At 47.8% G+C, this 14,667-nt stretch overlaps 1 protein-coding gene across 9 annotated transcripts in view; it reads left to right on the top strand.

The window, feature by feature from the left end:
• The first annotated feature begins 10,081 nt into the window (after positions 1–10,081).
• ARHGAP24 (Rho GTPase activating protein 24) overlaps positions 10,082–14,667 on the top strand; it is an 826,886-nt gene continuing 822,300 nt past the window's right edge. For 6 of the 9 annotated variants that reach the window (XM_084973633.1, XM_084973614.1, XM_084973630.1 and 3 more), the window contains exons 1-3: positions 10,082–11,024; positions 11,829–11,922; positions 13,293–13,406. The gene's annotated coding sequence lies outside the window, so the exon portion shown is untranslated. The remainder of the gene's footprint in view (positions 11,025–11,828; positions 11,923–13,292; positions 13,407–14,667) is intronic. The other 3 variants (XM_084973621.1, XM_084973634.1, XM_084973625.1) reach the window with 2 other exon arrangements.

Raw genomic sequence — 14,667 nt, 5'->3', positions numbered from 1 at the left:
TGGAGGGAAGTATGGAAGGGGGGGGGGTCATTCATAAATTGAGGTTATACATGAAATCTAAGGAAAATAGTCGAAGGGTAGGTCTCAAAGTCACGTTACAGATAAACAGTGTTTGAGAAAGGAAGATGCTACTTGAAATTTTTGTCAAAATAAAATGTACATGTATTTAAAAGCATCCAATTATCAGCAATGGCTTAAAAAGAAAAACTGCTATGATTACAGCATGGTAGTTACGGACTTAGTGCCTGTCAGCTCCCAATCCATGCCCCATTGCCTGCTCTGGACCCTGGTAGCATGTCCCCTCTGCAGCAAGTGCAGTGTTAAGCTTTCACAGCAGAGGACACTGGAAGGACCCTGGAAGAGGAAGGAATTTCTCTTGCTGATTCCTGATGTTCCTTCAGTCAACAACTACTGCATGGATGGGCTTTTTCAGGACGCAGCACCAGAAGCACAGTGACCTCCTGCGGGTCTGGGCTCTGGCAGTGTGCACCGCCTCTCCAGCGCACAGGGGCCAGCAGCTTCCCTGGACCTCCTCTGGCAGCTCTGTAGCAAGTTCGGAGGTGTAGCACCTCCCTGTGAAGGGCTTTGCAATGAATGCCCTCCTCTCACGCCCCAGAGGGTGAATTTCCAGCCAGCGCCGGATGACAGATTTCCAGAAACTTCTGCTGGCGTGGTAGCATGGCAGCTTCTCTGTCATCCAGTGAGCAACAGCTGTGCCCTCTGCTGCCGGGTCTGGATCTCAGCTCTGAGGCAGGGACTTTCCTTGAGCTCCCTAGCTCAGCCGGAGGTGCAGGGGCTGCTCTTTTTTTTTTATTGGCTGTTTCAATAGTCTTCAGCATCCTCTTCAGTTCTTCCTAGTAAATCTTCTCTTACTTCAATCCTGTTAGATTTAGTAGCACTTTGTATGCAACGTTCCATCATCAGATTTCTGAGATGTTTCTTCTGATTGGACCTTAACCAACACCGTCATCTTTTCTACGCTACCTTTCAGAGGCAGTAACTTTTTACTACGGTTTATTTTTTTCCCCCACGGTTTCTCATTTTAGTTTTCCCGACGGTTTCCTTTCTCCCATCCCACTGCTCCCTCTTCTGCTTGGTACAAATATCACCTTTCTCAGTTCCCCTGCTCGTCACTCTGCCATGTCAAACTGCATACCTAACCCCCACTTCTGATTCTACTGCCTGAAGAAAGTATATGTTTTGGGTTTTTTTCCTACTAATCTCGTAATGCAGGAACATTGTTATTTTTTGCTTTGCTCCCCCTTTCGGCTCCCTTTACTTTCCATGGATGTTATCAGCTCTGCGTGTCTTTTCTTAAACATTGTAAAACTTTGATAGAATTTAATGTGGAAAAATTAAAAACTGAGGGAATCATATATAGGTAAATTCATAACAGGGAAGGCCAACACACAGCATTGGGTCTTTCAGCTGTTAAAAAAAATATTGCTCCCTGAGCCAAGTGAGGCACTCGGATGATACTTCCTTCTCTAAGTGTACAAAGTCAGGACCCAGTGTTAGCAAACAGAGAACACACCTAGTATCAAGTTAAAAAGATTTTTTTTTTTTTTTTTTTGCCATTTCTTCAAACTCATGTCATGTTTTAGTTTCCTGCAAATTTAAGCTGCTTTTTTTTTCTTTTTTCTTTTTTGTCTTTTGTCTTTTTGTTGTTGTTGTTGTTGTTGTTGCTTTTTCTTGGGCTGCTCCCGCGGCATATGGAGGTTCCCAGGCTAGGGGTTGAATCGGAGCTGTACCCACCGGCCTATGCCAGAGCCACAGCAACGCAGGATCCGAGCCGCGTCTGCAACCTACACCACAGCTCACGGCAACGCCGGATCGTTAACCCACTGAGCAAGGGCAGGGACCGAACCCGCAACCTCATGGTTCCTAGTCGGATTCGTTAACCACTGCGCCACGATGGGAACTCCTGCTTTTTTTTTTTTTTTTTTTTTTTAATAGCTTCTCTCTTTCTGTTTGTTGATTTATCTCTCTCTCTCAATATATATATTTTTGTCTTTTTAGGGCCACTCCCGCAGCATATGGAGGTTCCCAGGCTGGGGGTCCAATCGGAGCTGTAGCTGCCTGCCTACACCACAGCTACAGCAACACCAGATTCAAGCCGCGCCTGCGACCTATGCCACAGCTCACAGCAACACTGGATCCTTAACCCACTGAATAAAGCCAGGGATCAAACCTGCCTCCTCATGGATACTAGTCGGGTTTGTTAACCACTGAGCCACGACGGGAACTCCTCCGTTCTTCACTTAATTCGTGGAGTCTCGAGTTTTTGTCAAGCCCTCATACGTGAATTCTCTCCCATCTCTTTTTCATTCCAAGGCCCCTCTGATAGATCTCTCCCCTCTCCTTTCTCCTTCCTCTCCTTCTTCTTCTTTTTTGCTTTTTAGGGCCACACCTATGGCATATGGAAGTTCCCAGGCTAGGGGTCAAATTAGAGCAGCAGCTACCAGCCTACACCACAGCTCACAGCAACACTGGATCCTTAACCCACTGACAGTGGCCAGGGATTGAACCTGCATCCTCGGGAGTACTAGTCGGATTCACTTCTGCTGAGCTACAAGGGGAACTCCCACAATTTCTTCTTTTGTCATGGTTTACTTCCCTGTTTCATTGAAGCACATCCTCAGACAACTTCCTTAAAAATGATTTAGTGTATATAAATTTTCAGAGTTCTCACGTGTTTGACAATGTCCATATTTTGTCCCCACATTTTATTTGGCTAGGCTCAGTACACTAGATTAAAATATTTTTAATGGCACGGTGGGTTAAAAGATCTGGCAGTGCCATAGCTGCAGTTTGGAGTCCATCCCTGGCCAGGACCTTCCAGGTGCCTCAGGTGTGGCCATAAAGTAAACTGAAGAAATTTTTTTCTCTTGAGAACTTTGAAGACATGGCACTGTTATGTTCTGACACCCAGCACTGCTCGCAAGAAGCCTACGTCTATAAACTCTTAGGATTTTCCTTTTATTCTTGGTCTCAGGAACATTCATGACGACGCACCATCGGTTGAAGCAGGGGAAAGGTGATATCGTTTTTTAACTCATTCTTCTTAAGACTCAGATGGCCTTTTTATTCCTTGCTGCTTCACCGTCGACACTCCTCATCTGTGTTCCGGCTCCTGTCCCTTTGTTGAAACAGAGCACGTGCTGGCCCCAAGTTGGGTATCTTCCATTTGTCTCCCCTTCCTCGTCCAGCTGCCTGCCCCAGGGGAATGGTTTTTATGGGGGGCCCAACAAGCGTTTTTGCTCTCTGGCTTTCGGACGTCGGGTCTGGACAGGGGGAAGCATCAGCAGGGTATTGGGATACGGGAAGAAGGCAAAGGTGATGCATTTATTCCTATGGAAACCTCCCTGCTGTGCCACGTGTGGGCAGAGGCTGAGCTTCTTTACAGAGGATCGCAGTTCTTGTGAGGCTTAATAAGCATTAACAAGGTGTAACAAGTGGGTTCTTGGAGCTGCTCCTTCTTCTTGCCCCTTCAGATGAGGGATGGTGGTTGCCTTCCACTGCTGCTGGACTCAGGGAGCCTTATTATTCTGAACTGGCTTCCCCCTTCCCTGACCACTTTTTTTTTGGGGGGGGGTCTGTTTAGGACTGCACTCATGGCATATGGAAGTTCCCAGTTTAGGGGGCACATCAGAGCTACAGTTGTGGGCCTACGCCACAGCCACGGCAATGCCAGATCCGAGCCGCACCCGTGACCTACACCACAGCTCACAGCAGCGCTGGGTCCTTAACCCGCTGAGCGAGGCCAGGGATTGAATGGTGGCCTCAGGGATGCTAGACAAGTTTGTTACTGCTGAGCCATGACGGGAACTCCCCTGGCCACACTTTTGTAAATTAGCTGTTTCAAGCTCTCTTCAATATCCATTTTGGGGGTGCTGTTTGGCATCTATGAATAATTCGACTGATACAGTTTCCCAAGTTATTTTCTACTTGGTAGATGAATGTATACGTTGAGAAGAGATAAATACTTCTGCTTAATGTCCCCTTATGATTGTTATTTGCAAATATGAGTGAATCGGCATCAGAACATAGATAATAGTTGAGGTTGGAGAAAGGTAAGCTCACCCAAAATCATGTTTTACAGCACAAGTTGCATTTTCACCTATTTCGTCAGTGCCTGTATTAGTAATTTATCTTTAAAAAGTTAATCAGCTGAATGTCAGCGAATTTAGTTTGGCTCAGACTGAGTATTATAGGAAATATTTTTTAGTAACTTATTGGCCTTGTTTAAAACTAGGTAAAATCAGTTGTTCCTTGGTATCTGCAGTTGCTGAAGTCCCTTCTATAAAATGACATGTTACAGTTGGACTTCTGTATCTGTGGGTGCAGAACCTGTTGCTATGGAGGGTTGACTGTAATTCATTAATTTAGAAGATTTTTGATTCATAGTAGGCGAATATTCTTTTTGGAGATTTTTGGTTGATCTCATATCAGCTTTTTGTACCTTCAATGTTTGTTGTGACTATGTATAAAAGTAGAAAATAATTTCATTTACATTGAAAATTTTAAACGGAAGTTATTATTGCTTCAGCTGCAATTAACAATATCTATATACATTTTAAGGGACTAGAAACATTTTGGAATTGTATTCTTATGGTTATTTTCAGAAAAGTAAGAGTGGAATTTATGTGTCTGGGGAAAAATGCAAGAGATCCCAGGGACTTCACAAAGCAGGAGAAGTCAGAGTTTATCCCTCTAGAGAGTATGTGCACAGGAGACTGAGGGATACACGAGCCGGTTTCCTTCGGTCTAAGCTTTTATCCTTTCTGATCTGCCATGGCATCACCTTCTATTCTAATTTCCTCGAAATTCTCTTTGAGCCATTTCTTTGGTGAGATCATAAAGTATAGGAAGGGGAGACAAGAGAACAGGCACCGTTTGGTGTGGTAACTGGCTATGCCCAAAATCCCTAAGTCCATCCATAGGGGTTGAAATGATCATACGTGCTTAAGATAAAACTGCCCCTTCCCCAACAGAGGCTACGACAGAAAAGATGAATTTCTTTCTTTCTCTTTCTTTTTTCTTTCTTTCTTTCCTTCCTTTCTTCCTTCCTTCCTTCTTTCTTTCTTTTCTTTTTCTTTTTTTTTTTTTGTTTGTTTGCTTTTTAAGGCCACACCTGTGACATATGGAAGTGCCCAGGCTAGGGGTCAAATTAGAGCTATAGCTGCCAACCTTCACCACAGCCACAGCAACGCCAGGTCCAAGCTGTGTCTGCGACCTACACCAGAGCTCACGGCAGTGCCAGATCCTTAAGCCACTAAGGGAGCCGGCATCCTCATGGATACTAGCCGGGTTTGTTACCACCGAGCCACGAGGGGAACTCAACTCCAAAAAGGTGCATTTCTTATGATCATTTTACCTCTAGCCTTCTATCCTCATTGTCAGGAGGTCCTAGGAATCCATCTTTTCCTACCCAGCAGTACTCATAATCTAAGAGCGTCAGTATTGTATCTACTGGGAGTACTCATTGTTCCCTTTATGCCTATTTATGTCCGTCACCAAAGAGCCCCCAGACTTCCAGGTGGCCTCTCCTCTCTCACACTCCAATTCCCTTTGAGTTCCATGTGCTGTTATTCTGTTATCTTTCCATATCCTTCTCCAGCTCCTCAAATTCTTCCATGGTGCCCTCTGGAATTCCAGTTCCAGCAGAAGTAAAATCTCCTGTAGCCTCAGCCTATTCTCTGAGTGGTCCTTTCACGGTGCAGTGTAAGCAAGCTGGCCCTCTCCTTCAGTCTCGGCTTCCCCGACACCTGTCTCAAGGGACGGCCATTTTTCTCCCTCAGCTCTCCCACCGCTGGGCTGAGAGGGTGAAGGTCCGCTGGTACCTCACTGCCGCGTGCACACCCTTCCTCCTCCTCCTACACCCTTGCAGCATTGCATCTCCTGCCCTCAGATTACGTCCTTCACTACCCCTAACGCGGCCATCATCTCCTGAGTCTCCAGCCTCCTCCTCCCCCCTTTTACTGTCTTACTCATTCCACTGTCTCTACGACCCTCACAATTCCTGCTGATTTCAGTACAGACGGGAGGAATCTTTCCAACACCCTGACACGTCACCTCCTTGGGCTCTTCTTCAACGAACCTGTCTCTGCCTTAGTACATTGCTCACTCTCTTGGTTATATGCTAGGCCTTGTGACTACCGATAAATGCAAACCTTTCAGAATCTCAATATTCTTGTGCCCAACTCTCTAACCAACACCTGCCCCAGCTCACATCCAACCATCCTTAGACACCCCGCCCCCCCGGGACCTTCGGTTCATTAGTCTAAACTGTCCCTTCCCTTGTGACATCTCCATTACCCTTCTCACCCAGATGGGCACTCACAATAATCTCTCACGGTCACTCTTGACTCCCTTGTCCCATCTCTCCCGTCATTGTGCTCTTCCATGAAACTACAGTTGGGTGACATCCTTCCTCTCTGGGCCATGCTGCTGAGTATTGCTGGAGCAAAACTTGCAGCTGTAATGACAAGTCTCACTTTAAATTCAGTATACAAACCTTAATGCTACCAGGCAATCGTACTGACCCAATCACTCATTTTCTTAGGCAACTACTTCACATTTTCTCCTCTCCTCTCAAAACCATAACCCCTTCTTTCCATCATCACTCTCAAATGCATCACTATGAAAACTGAAGCAACAGAACAGTAACTTCCATGGAATGTCCACCGCCATACCCACCAGTACCTAAACCCTCCTACTTTGCCCTTCCTCCCCCCCTTCTTCTCTCCTTCCTTTCTTCTTTTCTGCCTGCATTTCTTCCTCCCTCTTCTCCTTCCTCTTTGATGTATTTATATGTATGTATTTACCGAATGCCTACTAAAAGGTCATGCACTGTTTCTTATGCTGGCGATGCATCGAGTGATGAACACAAGAGAGCAAGTCCCTGCTCTCATGAGATTTACATCTTAATAAGCTCATAACAAGTAAACCAGTGAACAACACTGTAATGCCAGGAGATGACAGAGCTATGGAGATAAATCGGGCTAAAGTCGTAACACAGATTCAGGGGGCTGTTAGTGATAGGGTGGCCAGGGAAGGTCTCTGTGATAAGGTGAGATGTGTGCAGACCCGAATCAAGGCAGGCACTAAACCATGTGACTGTGGGGAAGAGCATCACAGTTGAGGTTAGAGCAAGTGCAAAGGGCCTGAGGCATGATTGCCTGGGGTATATGAGGAATAATGCTGCTGTCGGGGTGGCTGGAGCAGAGAGAAGGCTATGGAAGTGCATTTGGAGAAGTAGCCAGTGGCCAAATCACTTAAGTCTTTATGTTACCGATTCTCCCAAGTTGGCTGCAACAGGGGTCTTTCTGCCGGGTGTCATTCAAACCAATAGAACCCAAAGAGGTCATCTCACCCATCCCTGGGCTCAGACCTTGGCTCCAGGAAGGCAGACTTGCTCCGTCAGGGGAGACCCCAATCTCGTTTGTCAAGAGGATAGCAGCTCCCAATTTATGTAAAGATACCTCTTTCTAGTAGAGGTACTGGGCACTGGGGGACACGCAGGAAGGAATGGGTGTATTCGTCTGATTTACGTTCTGGTGGCTCTATGGATGCCCACTCTTGGGCCTTCCCTGACGCTCGTGTAATTTTACAACTTTTGTGACTGAGTTTGCCTGATCTTGTGTGTTCAGAACCATTAAGTGGCACCGAGGTTGATTAAGAGTGCTAGGCGCTTTCCCCCTTTGTCCAGTGTCTGCTGGGGCTCCCTGGGGGTCAACTGGAGTGCCAGCTTAGGAGCCCCCTGCCCCATCACCCTTCACTGTTGGGACCACCTGCTTTCGACGGTAGTGGCTGGGACCTGCCGTGTCCCCCCCGGCCCCCCGCCTCTTTCTCCACTTACCAAAGGTGCGAGTTTCTCCATGGGCGCTTTGTCCAGGTTCCTCTGCCAAGGGTTGACGTTGGTGGGCAAGAGCCAGTGGGTGGGCTTGCCTCTGGGCCTTTTACCCTCTGACTTTTCCTCCTCTCTATCCCAGGTATTAAACACCCCACAGGCAACCTCAGTCAGGTGAGAGGCAGGGGTAGCTGGGTTTATTTCCAGCTTCTGAAGTTTATGCCCAATGTCAGAGGCGATCCCTGAGGTGCTCTAGGAATGGTGAAGCCTTTTCTGTTGGCTCCTGATTGATTTCCTTTATCATATTCCAATCGACAGGTTTCTTTCCTATTGCCTGGACTTCCTTGAGGATCACGTTTTAATAAGGGGTCAGCCACGGTCTTCCACCCCTTCTGCCTCGTCTCGGTGGTCCCAGTTGGGGTGGGTGTCTGGGACTGCTGGGTGCCTCGGGCTGAGATAGGATGACCTGCATTGTTTCTGGTCTCTGTTACTTCCCCTCCGGCGTTTGAAAAGCCTGTGGCCTTGTCTTCCCCATCGGGAGTATTTTGAGGAGGCTCTGGCTGGTGAGGTTTCCCACCCCCAGTGGGGTCATGGGTCTGAAGCTTCAGGAACCCCTCTGGATCTTCCCTCAGCCTCTTACCATGACCTTTTCCAACTACCGAGGGGGTGGCTGGAGTGATTTGCTGGCATGCAAGTGCCACAGGATTTGACCCAAGGGAGATTTCCAGTGTGGGAAATTTGGATCAGCAGGAAACTGTTCATGGATTCTCCTCAGAGACCCAAATAGGCACGGGCTCCGGCACAGTTGGGGGTTTCCTTGAATTCACAGTGTTTTTGCTTGAGTCTGTCCCTCCTCAGAATGTCTCACAGGAGGTTAGACAAGGGCGTGTGTCCCTGCCAGAGCAGCTTAGCTGAGTTGGTGGTGGGGTCTTGACTTTTCTGCCTTTGGTCAAAACGGAAGAGTCTTCAGACTTTCTGCTGAGTGAGAGCTAAAAATCACAGGGGTTTCCATGAGATGCTCACCACATCACCGGGGCAGCTGGGGTCCTGTGCTGACAGAGGGAGGAGAGCCTGTGCAAGCTCGGTTGATAAAGGGTCACCCAAGGGTCACCTCACAAGCTGAGGGGGGTGAGGCGGGGGGCTGGGTGATCCTGTTCTCCCTGTAGCCCACAGGGTGTCTTGACAGTGGGGGTCCTGGGCTTGCAAGCAGCTCTCAGGGCACCCCCCCCCCCCATGTCAGAGAAACCAGTGCTCACCAGAGGAGGTCAGGTGGCCAGTCCTGCGCCCATCTCGGGACCCCTGCCACTCGGGCGTCCCCGGGGCCTTTCCCGGGCCCGACCCCGCTTGTCAGCTGGTCCTTGTTCCTGAGCCCCTCCTGGCCTCACCTCTTGGCTCATGGGCTGGCCCCCTCCCTTCACCAAACTAGAGGGGCCATGGAGAATGCCCGCCCTGACCCTGGAGGGAGGCAAGGAGGGCAGCAGCTTGGCACAGGGGCCAAGGACAGCACTGCCCGTGAGACAGTGGGCAAGACTGCGGCGGCTCCCTCTGGTCCACAGGTCTGCCCGGTCCCCGCGCGGCCAGGGCCGCGGGAAGGCCAGCCAGGGACAGCGACAGATATGCATGAGTTTCGGTCTCCCATCCCCAGGGATGCCGCCGGTGAGTCCCCTCAAGGGGCTGTGGTCCAGGCTGCTCAGGGGGCCGCCGTGTGCTCACTCCATAGCCAGAGTCATGAAAATGTGTCACGGACCCTCCGGAGTTGGCTCCAACAAGAATCCTCCCGCCCAGTGTCCTTTGAGCTCATAGGACCAGACCGAGTTCGGGTCAGAAGCAAAGGAAAGCTTTCTTCTTTTTTTAGGGCTGCACCCGCGGCATTTGGAGGCTCCCAGGCTAGGGGTCGAATTGGAGCTGTAGCCACAGGCCTACACCACAGCCGCAGCAACGTGGCACCAGCGCCACCTCCGTGACCTACACCACAGCTCACAGCTACGCAGGATCCTGACCCACGAAGCGAGGCCAGGGATCCAACCCGCATCCTCAGGGATGCTAGTCCGGTTTGCCACCGCGGAGCCACGACGGGAACTCTGCTTTCTCCTCATTCCCTGATCAGAGGGCGCAGAGGCACGAGCTCTGCGGTCCAGCCGTCCAGCCCCGGGCCGGGCCGTGGGCGGGGCTTGGCAGGAAATCTCGTCGGGGGGAGGGGGCAGAGTTCTCGCGGGGCTGCATCCCCGCGGTTGGCGGCAGCCCGCGAGGCCGGGAGACGCGTACCTGCTCGGCCTGCTCCGGCGCCTTCAGTGCGGGTGTCCAGCTCCCGCTTCCGCCTACTGTCCGCAAAGCTGCAGTGTGGGGAATGGCTCTGCTGTGCCGGGCGCGCTCATCCAGTGCCAGGGGTGCAAGGTCTCTGCACACCGCCCCCTCTAGGCAAGTGAACCTCGAGTAGCGCCCCAAAGAAGATGTTAGACTTTACCACTTCGATTCTGTCTTGTGCCCCAGCCCCCTCCCCGGGACCGCAGTGGCTTTGCCAGTGACGTTTTCGGGTCATGGAATGGACTTTGCAGTTCATTCTACGTGTTACGGGGAGCTCTTGGAGAGTTTTAAGTAAAGGAGTGAGATCTGTGATTTACACTTTCAAAAGTGTCCCCTAGTGGCTTCATGGAGAAAAGCATGAAAGTGGGGTCCAGGCAAGCTTGGCAGCAAGGACAAGGCTTGGGAACTGTCTTCTATGCTCTTAATGCTTTCGTCTTACCCAGAGTTCTCGGTTGAGAATCTGCAGGGATTGGGCGTCAAAGGAGAAGGGAATGGAGTTAACAGAAGTGGTGCGGGCCAGGAGAGGCGGGAAACATTGAGGCAGAAACCACTCAGAAAAATTCAGAGGGTTCCATCAGGGTTAACTCTAATCGCTGTTATCGTCTTTTGCCTCTAATAAATCTAAATGTTCACCGTGAATAAAGCTGTCACAAGTAGAGATTTCTTGTGAAATTCTGGGACTAGAGAGAAGGTCCTGGGGCTGCACAGCAACTAGAGGGTACAAAAATCCAGTAGGAGACAAAGATGCTGGAAGGAGGGTGAAAAGGTTGAGCAAACCAGGGTCTTGAGATGAGCACAATTTTGCCACCTGAATCTGCATTTTCTGCTCCACCTGCTAAAGCTTGCTACTGCCAGCTGCTGGGCACAGGTGAGTGTACTGAGAGCATTGCCAGTTTCATGCTTATAACTGATTCTCCTCCAACATGGCAAGGATAAATGATGGAAATCAATGTTCTCATTTCTGACCTCTCTATCAAGCTTCCTCACTTTCTGTTTTCTATGGGGATGCAAAGAGCTCAGGTGCTTTTTGAGACAATGAAAAGATCTGATGCATCTTTTGATATCTGAAGTTGTGAGAGCAATATTTCAATGCATATTTCATCTTGATAACTCTTCTGCCCCGTGGCTGCACTTCATGGGAAGGGACTGTTGCTTTGGTAATGATTAATCAGTAACTGACTTACTCTGTAATTGGAAAAGCAGCACAAGCCTGAGAATGATAATGCAGCTTCAAAGCCCTTTGTTTATGAAGTGTTTTATTATGATTTAAAAAATCGACTTGTTTTCACATAAACCTACGAGGCAGGTTATTGTCACTGCCTTTCTAAATATAAGAATATGGAGCTTGGGTAACTCCTCCCAGGTCATAAGAGACGTTATTGGCTTAGTGAGGATGAGAACTCACAGTCCTTGCTTCACCAGATTATTGCCCTTCAGGTCACATAATTACAGTGACAAATGGAATGACCATTTGTCATGCTAGGAAGTGAGACAAGTGTGAAAGTCTATTGATACAAAAAGCTGGAAGGCAAAAGGGGCCTCTCTTCATGCAACAAACATAGCCTGTGCTATGCGTTTAAGCCAGTAAGGACAAGTGAAATAAGGTTATTTCTCTTTTCTTTCTTCATTGTTGTTGCTCTTTGTGCCCTCTTACCTGAATACTTGCTTTTAGGTTTGTCAAGTGACTCCACTGTGGCTTTTTATCACTGGTCGAAGCCATCAAAGAGAGCTTGATGTTTCCATGTTTCCTGCTCCAAGGGCAAAAGGTGAGTGCCAATTAACAAGATAGATCTGATCAAAATGCTGTAGCAATTTTGACAGTCTCACGCTGCCTTTCCTTTCTTCGAATCTTAAGAGATACATTGCTCTGTTGAGAGAGGAAGATGTTGAAGGTGAGAACCAAAGAGAAGGGTCTGTTGTTTTCCTCAATTTCTTGATAGGGTAATTAATAAAAAGGAAGTCTTTACATATTAGGTATGTGAATCACAGACAAAGCCTGAAGTGGGGTCACAAGAAAAGATCAGGCTTTATGACCCAGAGAAAGGAATTATTTTTATTCCCATCTGATGCCGAAGATTTAAAAGAAATGACCTTATTGTTCCATTTCAATTGCCATCCAATCCAGGGGTGATAGGTGGGGGCAAGGACAAGCTGCGTGGCGACAGCTCTAAACAAAATAGACTGAAGGGTGGCCTCTGAATGCTGACAGTAGCACAGCTTGTGGCCCGACACAGGTAGGATTAACCTATAACAGAGTAACAGAGTAGGAAACCATTTCTGACCACTGCACATCAAGAGTAAGAACACCTCTCAGTAGGGGAAGGAATGAGTGCAGTGTGAAAATAGGCATGGGAATGCCATGTCAAGCCAGGGGCCACCAGGGAAGGTGGTTCAGGCTGCCCTCCTCCCCTTGGGGAGAGAATCACCTCTGGATGCTCAGGTACAGCAGGTGACTGTTGGTGGAATTTTCCCCGCACTTTAGGACAGTTCGTACCTGCACATTGAGGGGAAGCCGGGTTAGGTCCCTTCTGTTGTTTCCTCAGGGTATCTTGTACCTTCTACGAAACTGCGCTCACAATTTGCGCTTGTCTGTGTTCTCATCTGTATCCCTGCGCAGATGCAGGCTCTCTGAGGGCAGGGTCCTGTCTGACTTGTTCAGTGTGGTGTTTCGGCGCCTAGCATACTGTGGTTAGCACTCAATACATTCAGTGGTTATTGGTTGTCCAAAGGAGTGAATGGTGGATCAAGAAAAGGGAGTGTACAGAGAGGAGAAAAAGTGAATTTTTCCCCCCTAAATCTAATCCTCTTGGTACTCTTTTTAAGAGATATATAGTGGTATAATTAAGAACCAAGCTGCCAGGGTTCCAAATCCAGTTTTGTCATCTCTGAGCTCTGTCATCAAGGTTGTTTCTTAATCTTATCTGTGAATGGGGTCAATGATACCTACTTAGGTCAGTGGATATGTCAGCAATTTAAGTTTGGCTGCTCGTATGGAAAACCCAAATAAGAGAAGTTAAAATAGGGTAAAGGTTTATCTTTGGTTACCTAATAATAAGTCAGTTGGAAGAAAGATAGGGCTGCATGGCAGATCTACAATGAAAATCAGGACCCAAGTCCTTTTCATGCTTTCTTTTAGCCAGGCTTGGCATGTGCCTTTCACAGTGGTCCTGTGGTGGCTGCTGGAACTCCAGCTATTGCATCTGCTTTCCAGGCAGGAAAAAGGATGAACAAAAGTGAACTCCACGTGATGGTAAGTTGCCTCCCTTTAGAGAGCTTTCTCAGAAGTCTCAACCGAAACTTTCCTTTATATCTCATTGGTCAAAACTGTGTCATGTGATTGATCCCAGGTGTCTGGGAAACGTGTTTTCTGTCTCTTAGCTGGGCATACTGCTGCTCCTAAAATAAAAAGGATCATGTTGGTAAGGAAAAAATAGAGACTGAGTATTGGATAGGTGACGAATAGTGTTGGAACAGGTGAAGTGGGCAGTCAGGAAATGCGTTGTACTCACATTTAAATTTGGCTTGTGATTGTAATTGAAAATGTATGACATGTATAGAAATGGTGGATGTTTCCTGAATATTGGATTGACGAGATGCACCTTTTTTTTTTTTTTTTTTGTCTTTCTAGGGCTGCACCCTCGGCGTTTGGAGGTTCCCAGACACTAGGGGTCCAATCAGAGCTGTAGCTGCTGGCCTTCACCACAGCCACAGCACCGCCAGATCAGAGCTAAGTCTGCGACCTACACCACAGCTCACAGCAACGCAGGATCCTTAACCCACTGAGTGGGGCTAGGGATTGAACCTGTGTCCTCATGGATGCTAGTTGGGTTGGTTAACCACTGAGCCACGACAGGAATTCCAGGATGTACCTTTGAGTAGCTTCCCAACTCATGGGCAATGATTAGCAATGACTGCATTTACTGTGAACCTGAATCTTTATGCATAATCACTCCTTTAATCCTTAGCCACAACTCTGAGAAGTGGCTATGGATATCATTTTCACTTTGCGGATGACAAATACTGCGAGTTAAGTAAGATCCTACTGCAACCATCCAGTGGTAGAGCTAGGGAAGATTTCCACGTAGACAATCTGCTTTTAATCACCAATGTGAGAGAATGTCTTCCAATAAAAATGAATTTTAAAAACCTCATTTCCTTCCTCTAAAAATTTTTTTCAGCTCTCTGGCTGGAATAAGTGAACTATGAAATCTTACAAACTCATTTAAATTTGTTGTGTCTCTTTGATGCCATGTTCGAAATAAAGAGAATAAATAGCAGATGGTGATATCTGTTAGAATATAAACCCAATAAGGGAAAAGACTGCCATTTTTCTGGCTGCAGGAAATGCCTAATTTAGTGTCTCAAATATTATGAAAGTGCTTGGCAAATCAAATTTGTTAGTGAAGCCCACACTTCGCCTTTCCCAGCTACTGAGCCTCCCCACATAAATATGCTGCAATTTAAGAGCCTCCTTTACAGATGGAACTAAAATTCTCATCTTTTGTCAAAAG

Source organism: Sus scrofa, chromosome 8 (assembly GCF_054392235.1).
Source record: "Sus scrofa isolate SSC_HxYL_T2T_F1_AM1 chromosome 8, Sscrofa_HxYL_maternal_Yorkshire_Landrace_v2.0, whole genome shotgun sequence".
NCBI lineage: Eukaryota > Metazoa > Chordata > Mammalia > Artiodactyla > Suidae > Sus > Sus scrofa.
Note: the sequence above shows the minus strand (reverse complement) of the source record. Positions and strands in the feature narration are given on the sequence as shown.